Source organism: Gymnogyps californianus, chromosome 1, assembly GCF_018139145.2.
Source record: "Gymnogyps californianus isolate 813 chromosome 1, ASM1813914v2, whole genome shotgun sequence".
Taxonomy (NCBI): domain Eukaryota; kingdom Metazoa; phylum Chordata; class Aves; order Accipitriformes; family Cathartidae; genus Gymnogyps; species Gymnogyps californianus.
Window position 1 is genome coordinate 120865313 of NC_059471.1, and position 11215 is coordinate 120876527.

Below are 11215 nucleotides of genomic sequence, written 5' to 3' on the forward strand. Positions count from 1 at the left end.
TTTCCTTTTGTTTTTTCCTTACAGCCAATTATTTATTTATTTATTTTTAAACAAGGGCTAGTTTGTTTTCTAATTGGAAAGCCTTTTTTGGCCTTAAGGCAGCATGAACTTCTCCCCATTTTCTCCCACTGTGAAGGGACCTGACCTAGAGGAGAGAGCTTTGAGGCTGCAGAAGAGATCTCCCTGCACGACCTTTTTAATCCTTGGCCTCCATTGCTTCAGTCAACACCACAAGTGCCTTCTAGTATGACAATCACCATTTGTTGCTTAGGAATTAAACATTGACTAAACACATCATTCTGTATAGGCCATTGAACTGGAAGAATGTTTAGTGAGCTCAGCAGCTAAAGCTTTAACAACCATCTCTGGTGACCTTCTCCTTGAGCAAGGCAAAGGCAACACTGGAGGTCAATCTCAAACTCTTTCCAAGTGCTCCTTCTGTAACCCACAATACTTTTAAAGCTCTAAATACCACCCCCACCCCCCAAAAAAAAAAAAAAAAAAGGTCTGCCAGCAGGTAGATGCTAACTTATCCATCCTACCATGGTATAAAGTTCATAGTTCCACATTTCATGCCATTCCCAGTTCTCCAAACCAGTTTAGCACCTCCCACAGTGCATCTACTGCTCCTTCTGCCACGCCAGTGAGTTTAAGTGCTGCACTCCAAGTTAAAAGACAGATTGTTTTCCTTCCTTTGGCATGCCTGCAATGTTTAACAGTGGTCTAGAGCACAGGTCAGCTAAAGGTGTGTTGAAACAGAACAGCTAACAGACAGGACAGCAAATGGAGTTTTACAAACACCAGCAAATCCACTCATCCAGCAGGATGATAACAGGAGTCCAAAATACCCCTGGGGGAGGATGCCTCCTCCCCAGGTACCAAAACCAGCATGAAATCTGTCATGGAGTAATTATATTCTGAATAGATGTCTGGAAAGCCTGCTAAGGTATCGGCTTCTCATTCTCAGGCACTTAAAAACAAGCAGGGAGAAAAGTGACATGAGAATTCCTTGCATTTTCTGAATTCTTCTTTTCCTTTACTTGACACACACACAAAAGAAAAACACAGGAAGCAAGAGCCCACATTTCCCTCAGACTCAATGCTAATACATCCTGCTCCCATCAGATCAGGAGGTAAAACTTTGATGAGTTTTAGGTGGTCTTTTGTGGTTGTTATTCAAGAACAACAACAAAGTAAGAGAACAGCTCTACCACCTCCCTGGAACTGGACTCTGTCCCATTCGGTGGCATCTCGCCAATGCTAATAATTCAGTAGGACTGTTAAGTGCTTTTGAAACTAAAAGGCAGCTTTCAACACTAGTCCTAGACCAATCAGCTCTGGAAAAAAAATAGTCAGTCTGAACACTGTCTCAACCTGGAGCCAGAAAGCCATACCTAATCTAATTAAACTCTCTTGGGGAACACGACTACACGCGCCAGCTACCTCTGAGTTAGGAAAACAACAGCACCAGCATTAATGATGAGACTCACTGCAGAGCAGACACGTCCTGACCAACAGGAATCCAGCAAGACAGAGACAAGAGAGAGGCCTGAGCACGGGCTTGAGATTCCTAACATGAGAAGCTACCAACTTGCCTCTCTTCTCCTGTCCTACCACGCACGGGAGTCTTCAAGAAGAGAAGAATAAGGTGTGGTGCCCTAAAATGTTAGAGATGGTATCTCTGAGTATATGCTTGAGCCTAACTTTGACCCTGGGGGTCCACATTCCCCAGGGAGGTGTGTCACACTCACACCCGCAGGAAGAGCCACGTGGGACGTGCACCCCTGCACTTTGCAGAAGGCATTCTTGAGTCTGTACGTGGGAGTTGGGTTTCGGTCTGCTTAGCCTAGAGCCCGTGTCGGTCTACATATTCGCAGTTCTCAGTACAACAGCAGGAGCGTCTCTCAAGCTTTAATGAATGTAGTGTAACACCTCTGTGATCTGGGCAGGTATAACGATCACCACTGTAATTTTCAGCATATTAAAAGGCAGTCATATTTTTCTTCTAAACAAACAACAAACACAAGTTATTTCAGTTTGTCACTTTCAGAACTTTTCTTAGTTTTGGCAAGGCTTGAAACCCACAAAGGAAACCCCACCTATCAGTTCCACAGGCCCTAAGGGTGCATGAAGACCATTAAAACCACACAGACCCAAGCAAAGCAAGATCCTGGGAATGGGACAGGGCAACCGCACATCTCTAACAATGAGAAAGCATGTGGTAGAGACTTGGGACACCACACTGGTGAGCCTCTGGATCTACTGACCAGTGGCCCTTGGGAGGCGGGGGGGGACAGCAGTACATACCTGTCCATTACACATTACATTTCAATGGGCATAAGAACAGCAAAAAGGATTTTCCTTCTTATCTTTTCTGAAGCGCCCTAACCAATTACTCAGAGCCAGTGGGGCAGGAAAACAAAGATTTCAAGTTGACTGCTTGTTAGCCATCTACAGAAGCACATGCATTTAGTGGGAGCTCCAGTGTCCTCTGGAGGCTTGATTTTCAGCCAGTTTCCCCTCATTCTCTGCTAAAAGCATTGCTGTTACAGCTTCTACAGCCTCTTCTGCTCTGAGAGTTGCTGTATAGTAACACAGCAGAGAACAAATTCACTGGCCAATTCTTTCATTTCACTTTTGGGTAAACAGAATTTCACTATAATCATGATCTTGAGAAGCCAGTTCCCTGGTGTATGTCACTAACACTGCCTCCATTATCCTTCAGCCTTGGAAAGGGAACAAACCTAGCCCCAAGACAGGAGGAAGGAACTAAATGAAGAAGGGAAATTAAGCTACTCAAAAGTCCTTGTTCTTGGCAATAAATGCAAGAAGAAAAGATTGTAATTATCTAGTTTATTGCCATAAACAAAGAATTTTAGTAGTCTAGTTTTTAGTAATTCTTTCCAGGAGATGGCAGTCAAATAACCATCTGAGAACGAAATTCCCCTTGTGAACAAAATGAAGGTGGCATGAAGATGGCACTGCCAAATCTCTTTCCAGATGTAGTACTATGAAAACAAATTATTACCTGGTAGGAGTTACTAGCATCCTCTAAATTGCATTAGCTGTTACTAGTGTAAGCTATCCTTGCAGCAGCCTTGCTCTTCCCTTGTGGACATACCATTTCAGCAAACCTATGCTGAGTTTTGGATTCATTTTGAATCTTAAAGCCTGTAAAGATTTGTCTGGTTTCAAGTGTTATTGTCAACATTGTGCATGGCTGCACAGTGAACATATCCAGCATACAGGGGAAAAAAAAAAAATCAGTCTTAAGAAATACCAGTTCATCACTGTTGCACACTGCAAACATGTTTATAAAGAAGGCAATGTGGTGAGACAGCTTGTGTCATTCATCCTCAGACAATCCTGTTACTAAGTGCAGTTTTCAAGACAGATTTATGGAGGGCCAGAAGAGGATTATCTTCGTGATACACGCTTTTATTTGTTTTGGCAATGACCACATTTTCCAGCATTATCACACAGGACGAGTTGGCCGCTTCTAATGCTTCAGAGTTCAAATCATGATTCCTCTAAGAAATGCAAAATTAGAGAAAAAACTGTTGGCATTTGAGATATTTAGGCTGAAATACTAGCAACTTATTTTTCTCAGGAGAAATGCCTGGCACATTGTATTTTATTTGCTGCCAGTGTAGTCTTTCAAAGGATGCAATCAAGTCAAATTCAGCACTTTTGTAAACGTGGAACTGCATTTAGCATATCAGATGAACTTTGTACTGGATACGATTCAAAGAGTGAACTTCGTGTAATAATTTGTTCTGTCTCAAACAAAAAAAGCCCCAAACCAAAAGAGCTTTATTTTCTGTTCCAAAGGGCAAGTTGCAGCACCATCTCTACTGCATACCTTTCCTCCTCCCTTTCCACTGCTCCAGCCTCTCTTTCTGAGGATGCTTTTTGTTTCTCTCGCACTCATGATTTTAGTTTTTGCAATTTCAAGCTGGAAGAAAACCCAGGAATACCGAAAGCCAACCCTTTGCTCAGTTGGTACGAGCAAAAAGAAGAGTGAACGCTCAGTAGCAGAAAGTTAAAAAAAAATTTTACCATCTTTCATTCTCATTTACACAGAGCTCACCAAACAAACAATGTATGTTTTTCTCCACCCAGTCTGCCAGATGACGACTTTGATGCAGGGAGGAACATCCCCCTCAGGCAGTCTTTTATTTCCCTTTTCTTAAAGCATATTTGCAAGAAGCAACACGATAGAAAACAACTCAGCTCTCAATTTCTTCTGTACTTTGCATTCCCAAATTTTCAACCCAAGAGGAATTGGTCTTATAGTTACAAAAACATCTGAAGTGCCAAGGTGCTGTTTGCAGTACAAAGTGAGGGGCTGGGGGGACATGGCTGGGCCTGTTTTGTCTGCCCCTCTGCTGAACAACCCAAACAGTATCTGCCACTAACAGCATCAAAACTTCCTCGTGATTATAACAGAGATGAAACACCAAAGACATCTACAACTCTGATCAAACACAGAAATTACCCTTGCAAACCCAAGCATGAGATACCATCTGGGCTTTAGTCAAGCTTTCAGGCCATTTGAGTGAAACCTGCAAGTCTTTGCATGAAGACCAACTCATTCGTTGTTCAGCATCTCCTGAGTCACCAGAACTCTTTCAAAAGTTCATCCAGCAGCTGTCTGCCTCAATTATAAAGGGACAGTCTGCGCTGACATTGTGTCACACAGTTTCCACTTCATGCAACTACCGGCTAGCTACCTTGATGCCCTAGTGCCTAAGGTACTGCCGGTCACTTCCTTTCTTCCACCAAGAAACTGCTCACTACAGATATGGCAGCACAAAATCACCCCTGTACCAATTCTATTTCTAAATTAGATACCAGGCAAAGCAATGGTATCTTGCAACAAACAAGTTTGGTTTATTTTTAAACTACTGAAAAGAAAAAAAAATTACAAAGTGGACAAGAAAGGCATTCACCTCTCTGAAATACTACTAATTCACAACTGTATGCAATTTCAGCCCATACATTATTATGCTGAAAACTTTTTAATTCATGAATTCAGCCATGTAAACAGTTCTGCCACAGGCACATGTTCTCACTGGTCGCTGAAAGGAACGGTACCTACTCACTGAGGCCAAATTCTTGTTGAACCTACAGATATAAACCTACACAGCTAGGTGTCTGACAGTAGCTTCTCCCTCAAGCAGACCCTGCATCATCCTGCAGTTCTTCCCCCAAGGTATATTTATTTCTACTGCAGATAAGAGATATAAGAGAAAGGACATAAAAACAACCAGCCATTTTCTACTCTGAGCAACCTTTGCTTTTAATTTAAAGCAAATTTCTAAATTGAGGGAAAGTTGATTTTAAGCATGATTATCTTAACAGTTTATCCGTACAGCAAGTTAATGATCCTGGTCACTCTCACCATCTTCTCCAGAAGATTCCGCTTTGTCTGGACTCAGGCAGTGGTGGCACTGCTATCAGCTGTGCAGAGCAGAAACAAGCATCAAACTCTGGATCCCCGAGAAGAGCAGTTAGACTCAGTAACCAGCAGCAGTTCAAAAATCACTTGGTTTCTTTTTCCAGCATTTGTTCACCTGAGAACTCAATAAACTGACCCTGCTTACTACATTCCAACTGGAGAGAGGCTTTTTTGTCAAATGCTTTTCTAGTCTATGCAAATGACTGATGTGTCACCTAACTGATCAGAAGAATCGGTGACATTACCATTGCTCAGCTCCAGAGCCTGCCAGCATTTTGCTCACCTTCCAGCTACACGTGCAGTGAGAGCCGTTGGCAGCATACATCGGGTTTCAAGTTGGCTTTCCTTCAGACAGCATGGGAGAGTTTATCCTCCACTGCTAAAAATCTGCATGCAAGTTCAGCAGTACCTCCTAAGAAGCAAATACTAAGCCATGTGCAATTCAGGAATGATTCTGTTTGAACAGCTAATCATAGGTTTGTGGCAACAGCGAAACTAGGTATAAAGGGCATGCATAAATTTGTTGCAGAACACGTGTCTAATTTTTGCAGTCTCATTATATGCTTCATAAAAGGTATCTACTTTGTGCATATACGTGCACGTATATGCATGTGTGTCCTTGTGCAGCATTGCTGAAAGGCACACAGACTAAAAAAAAAAAATCTATTAAACCCCCTAGGGAAGCAGTATGATGAAATCATGCTCACTCTTGTGCCCAAAGTCCCCTCTAAGGTATATGATTCCCAGCCTGGGGAAACAGTATCTGGAGGGGGCGGGGGGAAGTAACACTGCTACTGCAAGCTATTTAACCATCAACTTTTTTTTTTTTTTTTTTTTTTTTTTTACACACACACACACACACACACTGGCAGCTTATGCTGTTCACATTAGACTTATGCTGCATAGGTATATATTCTGTAAAAACTAGTGGCACACTCCCTGCCTACAGCACATTTCAGACAGACTACTGAAACCATTGGCTAGCTATGTACATGAGTCACTGTTAATCTAGTCCGTCTTGTAAACCCTTACCTCAAGGTCTGAGACTACAGGTAGGGACAGCAGTGATTAGGCTCTGAACTCCCAGCTCTAGCTTTAGGATTAAAAAAAAAAAAAAAAATCTACAAACACAGCATCCATCAGTTGCCAGTGTCTGAAAACACGAGGAAATCAGGGTCATCCATTCTCCCCTTCTCCCTGCCCCAATACTCCACATTCTCAAGACAGGCAAGCTGAAAGTAACCCAAAAGGGTCTTGTTAATCTTACTGTGTTACAAGCATCCAACATTAGCCCAGGCTCTGGGAATCATTATCAATATTTTGTTTCCTGACAAGTGTTACCATGGAGCTTCATCACCTGTATTACAGCAGTAGAGGCTGCACAAAAATTTTACTTGCCTTTCAAGATACAACTGGATCCATACATTAGCATGCTTTTATCCCAGTGTGTTCAGGCAGAGATGCAACTGTGCATGCATGCGAGTGCAAGCACACACAGTTTTCTAATCACTTCGCACTACTACTTCCACAGAGAAGTTCTCAGCACATCCTAAAAATAAGCATGTTGTCCAGGTCTGACCGGAGGGACACAAGTGCAGCAAGATGTGGCACCTCAAAAAACAACCTTCAATGACACCATTCTGCATCAGAAAAGTAACTGAGCTCAACTGATGTTGACTCACAATGTAATCATCATGTATCAAAACAATCAGCAGTACAGAACACGCAGTAAAGGTGATTAACTCAAGGTGTACTTTTATTTTCAGGATTAAAAACCCCAATGATATAGATGCAGATTAAAGCAGAAAGAAACAGATGTCAACCCAAGTTTATCTGCAGTTCAAATGAGGCTTCCTGGTTTCACAAAACTGAATTGGACAGATGGGTAAAGCACAAACTGCCAAGAAGAGAAACTGCACAAAATATAAATTGAGAATAGGCAACTCCTCTTCACCTGGCTCCCTCTACCCCCTTCCACAGTATAAATAGCACAAATAAAAAAATCCAACTGCAAAATACGTTTGACATTGAGCAAAATCAAAGAACCATCAAAATTATTTTTATATAAGATGTACTGATCAATACCTTTTTCAGAATTAAGAATACATTGCAGGTCAATTTAAGTGAGATACAGAAGAAGTTATCACAGGTCTAACAAGGGGTAAGAGAAGTACCGTTTCAATGAACAACACACAATACATAAATATTCAGAAACATAAAATATAATTAGATTCAGCAAACAGTTCTAAAGCTGACATGCCTATTCCAGTCCCTACAATTAAAATTTAAAGCTTGTTTACTTGGTAAGACTTGTAGAGAAATAAATACGCTTACAGAAATATACACATTTCTTCAACAAGATACACGTATTGAATCAGTGGGACTGATTTTTTTAATACAAAATAGAGACTGATTTAACAACTTAAACCAAACAGCTAATAGGATTATCATTGGAAGGTGTGACTAAGTAAATCACTATACTCGTACCACAGTTAGCCCAACATACATGTCCTTCGCATAAAATTTATTTGCTCTTCAGCATATGCTCTGGCTCTTCTACCCGTCTGTTGAGTCAAAAACCAAAGCTGGATTAAGAATTTGTCAGACACAGAAAAGCAAAAAAATCATCTTCTCCGCTGCTGAAAGGACTACATCTTGACCTGATTTGAATTTTGAATGAAATTTTGGGTCAGTTCTGTTCTTCACATTAGACAATTTCTCTGTGCTTAAACAACCACTGAAAATTTGCCTGAAGTTTTGTCCCAAACAGTGGTCCTCTGACCAAAGAATTTGCTTATTACAGACTTGTAACAATATGCTCAAGTCTAGATGAAAGTCTTACTAAAACTGCATATGGACTCTGTTACATATTGTATATTCAAGTAAACTTCAGGTCACACATGCTCTGTCAGACTCCCATGGGTAACCCGATTTTAAATCAAAACAGCCATGTCCTCTATTTATCTACAGAAGTCCTAAACCCTGGTCTGCTAGATGATACAACAATGAACTCTGACACCTGAGACAGGTACACAAAGAAAATATTTCCAAAGGCATAGCCAGATGAGAACAATAGATAAGCATCTTGGCAGATGCCCTACTTTTGTTTGAGCCAAAATCCCTGCTCAAAAGTGCTTCTTCAGCTTTACAGCACAGGTGCTTTCTAAACTCCAACATACTAACTCAGTACCAACACAGCAGAAAACAGCATTTGTCAGGAGCAAAGATACCATTTTCCTGTTATTTCTTTCTACTCCAAAGAGTCTGTTTAGCAGAACAGGGTCAGCATTTCTGCTCTAAAGACTCCTAGTCTGACACCTCTCACTGACCACAGCACCCCTGAAACTTGCCAGGCCAGCACCGTCTCCAGTGGGACCCTCTCCATCACAGACAGCAAAGCATATGCAAGCTGGTGTCCCTTCAGTTCTTGGGATAAAATTGGGACAGTAGGAATCTGTCTTTTGTTCTCAAAAAAAAAAAAAAAATCAACATTACGATGCCCAGCTCCGCAGTTGTTAAATATACTAGGACAGTAGTTCCCAAATAAGGAGCGGAGCGATTGATAGTCTGCAAAATCTAACAGCAACTCCCCTTTGTTTTTACCTACAAGCATACAGTAAGATGCTAAAGACTCATATATGCTTCCTAACAACCTTCTCCCTGCTGCTTCCCATCAGGGATACATACAGAGGTCTCCTGTGCCTCAGGTATGCCCTTGAATTGCACATGGCAGCGATCAGTGCCAGGATAATGGGCATACCACCAGCGCGCTCGGCATTCAGTGATTGCACATTAGGAAAAGAAACAAACAGTCATAAAACGACGTATAAGTAACCTGAATCTGTAATAACAAACCATACAAGTAATTATTCAAGAATATGCAATTCAAATAAGTACTTTGCCTCAAGCAGCTACTAATTTCCTGGCTTCTCCTCTCCCAGAACCTACAGAATGGTCAAGTCCTCAGAACAATTCTTCTGCGGGAGTTTTCCACCTAAACTGTTTAAAAGTGAACCCTACTGCTTGGGGATGATAGAAGCAAGACAATCACTGTATTCAACAGATGCAGGTCTACATCAACAGCAAGGAACCCCCAGCCTTCTCCTGCATTCATGCCAATCTCTATTTTCCTCAGGCTCATACGTACACGACCTTGCAGGCTGTTAGTTGCTCCATACTCTATCCAGCTGCAGTCCACTCAGAGGTCAGACTCTCAGCAGAGTTTCTCAGTACGAGCTGCAGCCACTGTCACTCATCTGCCAGACCTGCTCCACGCCGCTGCCTGAAACCTGGCTAAACACTGCCACACCTTCAATGTGGGCACTGGATGCAAACTACTACCCTACTTCCTTGATTCTACCTTCCTGCCTAGCTCACCTTCTTATGTTTATTAATGCCGGAAAAATAGAGTCCACAGCCCAAAGTCCAAGTCCAGATGAGCTCCGTTTTGCAAAGTGTGAGGGAATCTGGATATGTTATGGCACTGTGCCAGAGATAAGCCTATTATACACATAGCTTTGTTATGGGCTATAATGTGTAACAGAAGAACAGTAGTTCATATTGCTTAGGATGGTTTAAGGACTACCCTAAAACCAATTCAAAACATCAGCATTAATGTTGCCCAGAGTAGCCACAGGAGATATCCTGTCGCAGGCAATTGTATCTGCCAATTGCCCAACTCACTATTGAGACTGTCGGGTTCCTCAGAGAGGCGTAACACCAAGCACTGCTCTGAAATGACACGAGTCTCTTCAGACAGGCCAAACTTACAGAAATGGTTTCCTCCCCACACACACTTCATTAATCCTAAAGCTATTTTCCATTTCTTCTCCCTCTGCTAACAGTCTTAACACCTAGCATGCCTTTGTCCTATTTCAAGAGGCAACAGCTAACAGCAAGTATGTTACAAGAAAATTCTGAGTTTGTACTTAAAAATACCTAACCAAAGCCCTGAGTTACAACCATCACATCTCTATTCAAATAAATACAACAGGACTAACAACAGTCATTACTCTGCACACACAATACAAACACTGGTTAAGCCCAATAAATCTCTTTTGAGGTAGATATATACAGTACAAAATATATTAAGGGTCGAATGCAAACATCATACTCACTTCACCTTCTCACCTTGTCCTCCAGTTCTGCAGGAAACATTGCAAATGGATTATTTCTGCCTCATCAGCATTCAAACCAAGTTTTTCTGAGCTCTAAGACAATTTGCAGCTAGAAGACCACTGAAACCAAACACATACATTTAACACTATCATGGAGTTTCAGTTGGGGCTATGAGAAAAGTAGGTTAACACAAAATTCAGCTAAGGAAAATCTGGGTATTTTAAAATAACTTTGCAAACAAAATACTGCTGTTCAAAACAGGTTCCAACAGTTTCATCAACAAGAAAAAAAATACCAAAAATAATAAAAACCTTCTGCTGGGGTTTTCAACCGAAGTTTTAAACTAGAAATCCACGGTTTAGTTCCCAAAAACTGATTTTCATGTGTTACCCCCTGTCACTGAAACACAAGAGGAAAGGAAAAAGACAGCTTGAGAGACAGATCTCCCCCCCAACTCCCTTAGAAAAAGGATTCAGTTAAAAAAATTCAAGGAACTCTAATGAAAACCATGTAACAAACAGATAAATCAGATTACAGTCTGCTCAGAACTCGGCCAAGGTTCACAGAGAAGGTTTGCAAACCTTTAGATAAACTTGTCCTGACTTCAGAGTTTGTGACAAGCAAGCAAAGAGGTTT